This window comes from Clarias gariepinus, chromosome 2, assembly GCF_024256425.1.
Source record: "Clarias gariepinus isolate MV-2021 ecotype Netherlands chromosome 2, CGAR_prim_01v2, whole genome shotgun sequence".
Classification (NCBI taxonomy): Eukaryota; Metazoa; Chordata; class Actinopteri; order Siluriformes; family Clariidae; genus Clarias; species Clarias gariepinus.
In genome coordinates, this window is record NC_071101.1 from 40079410 (window position 1) to 40090505 (window position 11096).

Genomic DNA, 11096 nt, shown 5'->3' on the forward strand with positions numbered 1-11096 from the left:
ATGTGCACACTGCCTAAAAGTGTCGTTGAAAAGGATATGAGCATCAAAGCCAAATGGAGTTCTGTTCTCAGGAGTAATGGACAAAAGAATAACGATATAATTAGAGAAAAAATGAAGTTAAACCTAAAGTGTACTCAGCCATAGGTCATAAAGTAGGCAGGAGTAACGTAAGTAAGTGTAGTACTTACTGGAGAGCGAAAAGATTGTATTCTCACTGATCAAAATGAACCAGATTTTGGGGTCATGTGTTCTCAGAAACGATTCCAAGGCCCAAATGTGAAAGCACCCCTAGTAATATGGAAGCTGGATAGCAAGGCGAAAAAAAAGGGGGGAAGCATTCATACCTGTGCACAGTACACATCAATCACGCCTAGTGTAAAAGCAGCCTTAAAGAAGATAAAAAAAGGCTCTAACTTCCTGACATGAAGCATCTGGGTACAAGTGATACAGCCAGTGTGAAAGAGTCAGACCCAGAGCAGCTGTGGCGCAACTGCAAGATAAACATATGGAAAGACTTCAGGATGTCCAGCAGGAGGAAAAAGGTCTCTAGAAGCGCTTCCTCTAACCAAAGCAGAAAACTTGTACAGATAAATCTGAAACACAGAACTCCACAGAAGTCAGGACTTCAAAGAAAAGATGGGAGTGGGAGAACCTAAGAAAACATGACTCATGATTAAAAGAAAGCTAAAGACTGAGGCACTGGGTGAACGTTTCAGTGTGGGCATTAACTTTAAACAACAGTGGGAACAAAATTAGAAGGAAGCTTGTTATAGAAGAGAGGTCTTTCTTCCAGAACTTTAAGATAGACATATAACATGTGACAAATATAACAACGGGCTATCCATCCATCCTTCATATCTATTTTAGGATGACACATTCATTTACAGTGCCGTAAAACAGAAAGTTTCTTCCTCATATAAATTCGGTTATAACAGCTATAAATATGAACAGAATTCCCTCGACTCCTCAGGGTTGTATCTCAAATGCTGATAATGCCACATTCAACAAACATTCTTTAAAGTAAAAGGGAGTGGGAGGATTGGCAAACAGCTACATGGTTATCTGTGGGCTCATGAATGTGGAAGCCAGCAGATTGTGCTTTAAGTCTTTCCGAGGAGGCCATTTTTGCCCAAGCCTCTTGGTTGATAGTTGTTCTGCGATAGAATTAGCAACTAGATATCTTTACAAAGAAACCGTCAAACACAACATCCGGCTTTCTTAGCATTGCTTACGACGGGAAATTTAACGACACAGCTTATTCTTAACCTGAACACTGGAGACTCCTTCCCTCTTAAATGTTAAACAAACCTCTTATTATTATTATGGTTATTAGATCATTATGTTTTTCTTTGTTAAATAACAACCTAAATTCAATCAGTTAATTATTAGACTTAGATTATGGACGGCATGCAACATAACAGTTTCTGAGACTCAAAAACTAGCCTTGAGTATAGAAAGTACTTTTTTTTTTGCATACCGTATCCCAATTTAGGGGTCAGAGCGTAGGGTCAGCCAGGATACAGCGCCACTAGAGCAGATAGGGTTAAGGGCCTTGCTCAAAGGCTCAACGTTGGCAACTTGGTGGTGCTGGGGCTTGAACCCCCGATCTTCCAATCAGTAACCCAAAGCCTTAACCACATGAGCCACCAACCACCATAAATTCACTATAAAAATAAGAAAAGATAACACTTTACACTAACCATCTTCAGACCTGAATTCAATCTGCGATACATTTCTGGTTTCTCAAATCCAGTGTCAGAGCTTTCATGTGCATGGTTCTACCATTCAGGCCCATAATGGCATGAACTAAACTGTGCCTTAATAAAATAGGTCACTGTCTGCTATAGCTAATAAGACTCCAGATCTACTAACCAAATACCACCGTTCACACATCGACTAGATTTTACACACGGACCTTTTAATTACCCATTTCACACATGGGTTATCATTGGGTAATGACTCTGGGTCAACCACTGAAAGATTTTGGTTATGGAAGGATTACAGGAATGCGATGTACACCGAGCAAAGGAAAGCACTTTCTATTTATTATTAACCCAAGTCATGTGGCTGTTTAAGATGGTCAAAAGCGGAACGACGGAACAATGTCGATGCTATTACTAACAATCTGTACTCCGAATTATGAATCATGGAATGTGGAGAAACAGCAATACAAAAAAAAAAAAGAGATGAAAGGAAAAATGAATTCAGTTATGTCTCATGATTCATTGTGTGGCAATTCATGCATCACCACAATGTCTCCAAAAAATATATACATATGGCATAGTGGTTAGCACCGTCACCTTGCAACTCCAGGGTCTGGGTTTGATTCCCGCCACGAGGTCTGTGTACTCCGGTTTCCTCCCACAGTCCAAAGACACGCAGATTAGGCTAATTGGTGTTTCCAAATTGCCTGTAGTGTGTGAATGCCACTGTAAATGTTGTCTAAAGGTCTTACCATGGTCATAAAAATCTGAATAAATACAATCTTCACCAGTAGCCTCCACCAAACTATAAATCATTCATTTCCTAATTAATTGTTATAACAGGATGGTAATATAAATCAGATCGGCATCTAGGTATTGTGATATTAATTGTATCGGGTCATCCCTGGTGATTATCTAGGGAAACTTTTATTTCCTATTTTTGGAAGAACACTAAAACAGAAGTAAAGCTACAGTATAACTTTATCTAGAAATACATTGAGATCTCTAGATGGGGTGCAAACCTGGATGCGTTCCCACTCACCAGCGCTTATCATTTGCTGACCACTAAAGCTTTTAGAGATGAATAATACAGACAGAGTAGACTTTATTCAGTTAGTGACCTAGGGCAGGTTTCTATAGAGAATACACACACCAGAGGCTGGGTTCATTTGGATGTGGTCAGAGCTCCGCCCTGCTCAAACAGATGCAGACAAATCTGATCCAGACTGATAGTGAAGTAGCTAAGACAGCAAAAGTGTGTATAAATACATACACATACATACCCCCCCCACCCCACCCAGGTAGTTGTCTTGTTCATGCTGATCAAGGAAAGAAATTTTTTTTAGTTAAACTGTTGTCGAAGGATAACTCAGTGCTAATTAGGTTAAGCAGGGTCCAAGGCGAGTCCAAACGATGATATATTAAATCTAAATACAGTCACCAAAATACTCTGTGGTTCTCTGGCAGTTAGGAAATCACGCGCACACCCCTGTGCGCACACGCACACACACACATATACACACACACACACCGTCCTGACCTTGTAATCTGTTAGGCAAAGTAGCATCTACTCAATAAGCTGCATTTTTACAAACCACAGGCAAAAAAGAGGAACTACACTACCTTCCCAAAAACAACAATCGCACATGCTCAGATTTCATTCACTCAACTTCGGCTTTGATTTGAGCACGCAGTGCGGTAGCCAGTTCATGTGTGAATATGATTCCTTGTGCTCCCCAAGACCATAATTTAAATCCGAGAATATGGTCGGTCCATAGAGAAGGAGTACTCCATAGACGTGATTATGTGGTCATTCAGTACATTCAGGTCGGCAGCTGACTTTATTTTATTGCCACGTAACGTTAGTGAGTCTAGACCTGACCGAACTAAAGTAACCCCAGATCATAACACTGCCTCCAGAGGCTTGTACAGTGGACACTATGCATGTTGGGTGCATTGCTTCATGTTCTTATCTTCTTACCCTGATGCTTCCACCGGACTGGAAAAGAGTCAATCTGGATTCATCAGACCATATGACCTTCGCTCCAAAGTCTAATCTTTATGCTCCCTACCACTTGGAAGCCATTTTTCTGATTAGTCTCACTAACCAGTATTTGACCATTTTAAAACGGTGACTTCTTTTGGATTTCTGCTGACATGATCGTGCTTGGCACTAACATGTTCCAGATGTAAGAACCAAAAACTATTGTTACTTTGTTTTTATGATAACTCAAGTTACTTACATGACTCCTACTATGATAAGATGCTGAACCAAGAACTATGATCAAACCAGGATCAGTGATGAAATTTCCTGCGAATGAGTACGTAAAACTGACATTTACAGACGACTTCAAGCACAATACGGTGAAAAGGTTCTTACCCGCAGCAGTACAACATATGAAGGGCGCAAATGTTTTAACAAAAACCAACAATAATGTACATAATAGCTTAAAGGTCCCGTATTTTACTATTAAATTTAACAAGTTAACAAACTCCCTTAAAATGTGTTGTGTTAATGCTCAGGCTGAAATACTCTCAGATAATGATAATCTTGTTTAGACCTCAAACCCCCTGTTTGACTCCTCCTGCAAACACGCTGTTTCAGTGTTTATGTAAATGATCTACTGCTAAGCCACGCCCCCTAAAGAGAACAGCAGAGCTGAGCAACAAGCTGGAGGAGAGACTCTTATTATATGAGCTCACAATAAGGGCTTGTTTAAACAATTAATTGTGTTCCTCGTTTGTAATCATTCACACAGAAAGACTTAATGCTGCAGATGATGCTCTCAAAGCTATGTTAAAGACTTATTTTTCATTCTTGGATTAGTTACTGTAACTCTCACATCAACTCAGATGATGGTTTCAAAATAAAGCCATGAAGACTGCCTCCTCTTTTTCTTACGTCTGTGACTATGAACATAGCTTCTGTCTTCACTTCTTGTGACTTACAGACTAGAAACGGTAAAGCCACAGGGTTTGTGGTCGTCAAAACAGAGCATGTCCGCTCGCCCGTAAAGACATCACTACCTCCATAATGGAACATTGCTTGGTCCAGAGCGATAATAATACCTTGACATTCTCTCTCTCTTTCTCTTTCCCTGGAGCGTGAGACTCCTCAAGAACCACTAACCAAGTTTAACAGGTGAGTCACAAAACCTTAGCGAACAGCACCCCTAGGTGTGTCACGGCACTCGGAGTTGGTAATGCGACACACCCAGCACTCTGGAAGCCAAAGCACAGGCTCAAACACTATCCTTAGAACAAACATGGTGGCCGGGAGCACTAGAGCGAGAACTCGGCTGTCGCTTTTTTTACTTTAAAGCAGGAGTTATGGCGCCGGCTTCAGCGCCTTTTGCTCCACCGTTAATTTAACACCATCCTGAAGCCACAAGAAGTGCAATTCGGTCATTATAACCACTAAAAGTATGTGCACTCATTAAAAAAAAAGCCATGTAGACAACCAGAGCAAAGGTTAAGCTTATGAAGGAACCATTGAATGGTTAATCATCACTTCTTCCTTCTAGTTCATAGGGAATGATTTGCATTGACCATTTCTTGCCGCTAAACCTGAAAAAACACTGATATATGGGAGGGCTAAGACTGAAGGACTGAACTGAACACATTTACTATAGTATATACGTTCGTGTTAATGACTCAGGATGTCCATTATGACGAGTCTAGATTGTCCAGGGATGATGGACCATTTTTGGTGCTTCCAACCCAAGTGGTCTATCAGAATTTCTGGATTTCTAGAAATCACAACATCTTCAAACATTAAAGTACTAACACTGTCATTCACCCATGCCATGACCACAAACCCTTAAAACTTCACCATTCATTGATCCTTATCCTTATCCTGATCAGGATTGCGGCGAGTCCATTCCCATGATAAGGAATCCAGTCTCAGGAACAGCCAGCGATTTTAACACAGACTCTTGGGGTACTGTATGCTTCACAGATGTCTGGAGATCCCAGAACCAAAGTTTTGGATGGATAATCTAGAAGAAGTGATCTACCATTATGTTGTTAGTCTGCTAGTTTGCTTGCTACTATGAAGAACTCACCATCTAATCCACACAACCCTAACCATTTTCCCCAGAATTAGCACTGGCACTGCATCCAGTGGTTGTTGTTTTTTTTTAGGGGCATTTCAGTGGGAACTGAACCCCGGATCTTCCGCATGCACGGCAGGTGAGAATCCTACCACTGAGTCACCAATGCCCAAAGAAAACGTGATCTACCATAATGGATATAATAAGATGGTCGTCTATACCACTTTATCCAGTATACAGGGTCGTGGGGTGGGGTGAGGAGTCTATTTAGAGGGGTACACCTTAGATGGGGTCCATTAATTATACTACAAGCTATTTGGGAAAGGCAAGTAGCCTAATCTGCATGTTTTTGGACTGCGAGAGGAAACCCACCAAACACAGGGAGAACATGCAAACTCCATACACACACACACAGACCCCGAGATGGGAACCGAACCCGGACCCTGAGGGGTGCGAGGCGACAGTGCTAACGACTACACCTCCTTGAAACAAAGTGAAGGCTGGAAAATGATGACACCATCCACTGATAGTGTGTGGTCGGGTTTCTTTACTCTCGTGTGCATGTGTGTGTGTTCATCGCTCTCACTTTAGTGTACAAGACCAACAACGACAAAGTGATCAGTCTTCTGACGTCTGACCTCTTGACGTCTGGACCTGGTTACCTTTAGGAGCGAGTTCTCCTAGTGACACCTCCACCACACCTGAGCAGGTGTCAGTTCTCCAGGAGAGTTGTTAAGAAGCTGGTGCATGCCACCTCTATGCCTTTGTTTAGAAAACATCAGCTGTTCAGATCAGGATGAGCGAGGTTGTGTGCTTGATTTAAAAATAAATAAATAGAACGGATCCTCTCAAATCCCACACAGTTTGAGGAATACAGTGTAGAGAAAAGCACTGCTGATGGAGGAGGACAGACAGAGTGTGCCAGTCTGTCCCCTACCACATCCTCCATTACCCTCCAGCACACTTCCCACCAGCCAAAAACAACAACAAAGGTGCGATATTAATAATAATCAGTGTGAATCAGTACTCACCTCCGATCGGATACACTCCCTGATACCTGTGTGTCAATTTACATTAAAGTTAAACTGCGCACACAGACCTGCTGATCCCTCCTCTGTTATGATCTCTCTCTCTCTCTCTCTCTCTTTCTGCCTCTGACTCCCACAATGAACTCGATCGACGGGTTGCCAGATAACCATAAATGACACTAATACATTCACACGGTTCACAACTCTCACCGAGAAAAGGCGGGAATTGAGGGAAATCTGGCAACAAAATGAGCCCAGACCGGAGGGCGGGGTGTCGCGGCCTGGTGTTAGCCAATCAGAGCGCTTCAGCGCGGCTGTGACGTCACCGCACGAACATGACCGGACCTTTTCCCAGCAGGTGTATTAAACCGGTCGGAGTTTGGACTTCCGGCTTAAACCAAAACCTCAGCGAGAGAGAGAGAGAGAAAAAATCTCATTCACAGTTTAATCTTTACTACACTTTAATGAACGCAGATTATTATATTATATTATATTATATTATAAGATTATCCTGTATATACACACTCACTGGCCACTTTATTAGGTACACCTGTAAATCTGATCAAATAACAGAGATGTAGACACGATCAATACTGTTAATCTGATGAAGTTCAAACCCCGCGTAAAAAAAAAAAATGGATCATTTAAATGGATTTGAGTATACACTGTATGGTCAAAAGTATTCGGCCAAACCTGCAATGACATCGTATCCAAACACGCACTGTATAAACTGTACTGCGGCTTCGACTGCTCCCGAAGGCCGTCCACAAGATTTTCATGCGTTTCTGAGGGAACTCGTGCCCCTTCATTCTGTGGATCATTTATGAGGTCCGGCACTGATGTTGGACGAGAAGGCCTGGCTCGCTATCTCCGTTCCAGTTCATCCCAAAGGTGCTGGATGGAGTTGTGGAAGTTCTTTTACACCGAACTCATCACGTCTTTATAACGATCACGTCATGTTGGAATAGAAAAGGGTCTTCCCCAAACTTCTAGCACAAAGTTGAAAACTGATCATTGCGTGCGATGTCTTGGTGTGCTGGAGCATTAGGATTGCCCTAAATTCAATAATTAACACGTTTGGCCAAATAATTTTGTCCATATAGTGTAGCATGGTTGGTGGTGGTGGTGGTGGTGGCACGGGGGCTTAGTGGTTAGCACTGTCGCCGTGCACCTCCAGGATCTGGGTTTAATTCCCTTCTTGGGTTCTGAGTGCATGGAGTTTGCGTGTTCTCTGGGTACTCCGTTTCCTCTCACAGTCCAAAGACATGTAAATCAGGCTGATTGGTGTTCTCAAAGTGTGTGAATGCACGTGTGAATATTGACCAGAGGTCCTACCACGGTTGTAAAATGGGAATAAACACAATGGCAATCACTAGTTGTACTACGGAGGTTCCTAGATGGATGGATGGTTGTTGGTGGCAGACAGGCTGGTCTGAGTATTTCTACTGGGATTATTACACCACAACCATCTTTAAGGTTTACAGAACATGCTCTGAAAAAGAATAAATATCTTCTCCAGGCGAAAATGCCTTGTTTATGCCCAAGGTCAGAGCTGGTTCAAGTTAAAAGCTAAGCAAATAACATGAGGTTACAACCGAGGTTCGCCGAAGAGCATCTCTGAATACATGTATACAACACGTCAAACCTTGAAGCAGATGGCCTACAACCAACAGGAAACTATCCGAAAAAAGGCTACAACATTGGAAAAATGTTGCCTGGTCTGTTGAGTCTCAATTTCTGCTGTGATGTTCAGATGGTAGGGTCAGAATTTGGTCGTAACATCATAAAAGCATGGATCCATCCTGCTTGTATCAGCGCTTCAGGCTAGAGGTGTAATGGTGTGAGGGAGATTTTCTTGGCACACTTTGGGCCTCTTAGTACCAACTGAGCATCGTTAAAAAGCCACAACCTACCTGAGTGTACAGTAGTTGCTGACCATGTCCATCCCTTTATGACCACAGGATAACTCACCACGTTACAAAGCGAACATCATCTCAAACTGGTTCCTTGAACATAAAACGTTCACTGTACTCAAATCCCCCACAGTCACCAGATCATCAATCCAATAGGGCGACTTTGGGATGTTGTGGAATGGGAAATTTGAGGAATTTAAGGCGACTGAAATTGTCTTTCGTCCAGTCTTCTACAGTCCAAAGTCACAGACATCGCGTCTTGCATTTCTGAGCTCAAAGCTGTTGTTTCTACCTGTAGTGTCTTGTCTTTAAAATGGGGTCGAGTAAAACTACGTCAAAAGCCTCTTGTGAACCTACAAACTCCTGACCACTCAGAACCTTAACGAAAGACCCCCTACCTCCTATAGAACTGAAAGTGAACAAATTTTTTAACCCAGAAGTGGGTTGATAAAAAATACATCCAAACACAAGAACATAGACAAACTTACTATCTTAAAATGTAAGAATCTTGCTTGAAATTTTTTAGATATAGACATATAGATCATCTTTTTAATCATTTGTTATAGAATCTGTTTTATTTAAATAGGCCATGTACAGTAATAACTTGCTATCTGTCAAGTTTGCTTTCAGTCCACATGGTCATGTCACTGAAGATTGAAAGAGGATCCATGCTGAATGCGACTCTGGATTATATAGTTTAAAAAAAAAAAAAAAAAGGAATTGTGCATTATTTGATAAAGGGTTGTAATCCAAAGCAGGACTTCTTTCTTTAAAACCATAGTAGTAGGGGGCTAAAATTGTAGCTTGACAAGTGATACTGAAACAAAGCTATTTACAAAAATACTAAATTCTTTTTTGCCTTAATTAACCTTCTATACCTCTTATCCAGGGTCGCAGGGGCCTGAAGCCTATCCCAGGAGACTTTGGGCACGAGGTGGGGTACACCCTGGACAGGGTTCTAATCCATCTCAGAGTGCACACTGGGAAAGTCAATTCCACACAGATCCTGAGGCAGGAATCGAACTCTTCACCTATGAGGCGCGACGCCACAGAGCTAACCACTACACCATGTGCCACCTATACTACCAAATTGGCTCAGCTATAGTACATTTATACCAGCTGCCCCTGATGTTAGATCCATTCTCCTTTTAGCTATTTACAAATGAGAACAGAGGAGTGCGTTGTATTGTTTGACTGATGCTCCAAAGGAAATTCACCCTAACAGGTACAAGCTGAGCAAACAGTGTTTGTAACATCGGATGGAAACGCAGACGAACAAGACACAGGAACGAGTGCACTTGACATTTAGCCAATGGTTTATGAATCCCATTGATCCAGTTAAAAAGCTTTTTAAATGTTTGCACTGTAGACACTGTCCATTATGAAGCTTGAAATCTGGGCACAGCAGAAGCATCAGGTGCCTGATTTTGACTATCACTCTCAGTGATCTCATGGATGGTCCATAGTTCAGGTCCAAATCATTTGCCAGAATAATCTCACCTATAAAAACTTTCCTGTACTTGAACAGGATTTCACAATCATGCCACAAAATTAGAAAATAAAAATAGTAATGTTCAATTTTATATAATAGATTCAAACCAAGACTTTCAGTTATGAACGGAAAAACCCAGTTTACTTCTCTATATATAATCCTCTGCTACACTAATGCACTTATCCCAGTGTTTCACTAGTGCTTGGATATCATCAAGTTGCAAAGATTTCTCGGTACACCGGAGCCATTATCGGATTGCCTGCTTTACGTTCAAAATGCTGGCCTCCCAGGAGTTCCTTTAATGTGGAAATGGCTTGAAGCGAGGTCAGGATTGTACAGGGAATGTGGCAATACATCCCAGCCTTCCCAGAGTTCCTGTAATATATAAGTGGTGTTGGTTAATAATTGTGTGTACAGTTCCCACAGACGGATACGTCTTTTCCACAAGTTTGTAACAAGCTACAGTATTTTTTAATTTTCAATGACAAGGAATATTTAGAGGAACGACTGCAGTTCGGTCCGAGCCACCTCGGCCTATTTTAAAACGGACTCTTACCAACATACTGTGCTTGGAGTATTCTATAAATGTTAATCGGACACCTTCATTCACAAGTGCTAGTTTGACTTGAACGCCTCTAGAAGATAAATGACATTTAAAATAATGACAATTCATTGCAATAGATATATAAGAATTGTCTCTGATGACTGAAGCTAATGTAAAGGTCTACCCTTTTCATTGATCATCAGAAACTGCTGCATTAAGTTCAGAGTCATGGAGGCATTAAGTAGAACCGGTATGTCTTTAGGAAGCACACAGACATTTGAAGAACATGGACGCTAACCGAAGCTCAGCATTAATTTGACAATTGTGACCGTGATCAAAGTTAAGAAAAATAAATGAATAAGTT

General features: G+C 41.6%; 1 protein-coding gene across 3 annotated transcripts in view; it reads right to left on the minus strand.

The window, feature by feature from the left end:
- myo6a (myosin VIa) overlaps positions 1-6893 on the minus strand; it is a 98833-nt gene extending 91940 nt beyond the window's left edge. For all 3 annotated transcript variants that reach the window (XM_053478125.1, XM_053478115.1, XM_053478133.1), the window contains exon 1: positions 6787-6893. The gene's annotated coding sequence lies outside the window, so the exon portion shown is untranslated. The remainder of the gene's footprint in view (positions 1-6786) is intronic.
- Between the last annotated feature and the right edge of the window lie 4203 nt (positions 6894-11096).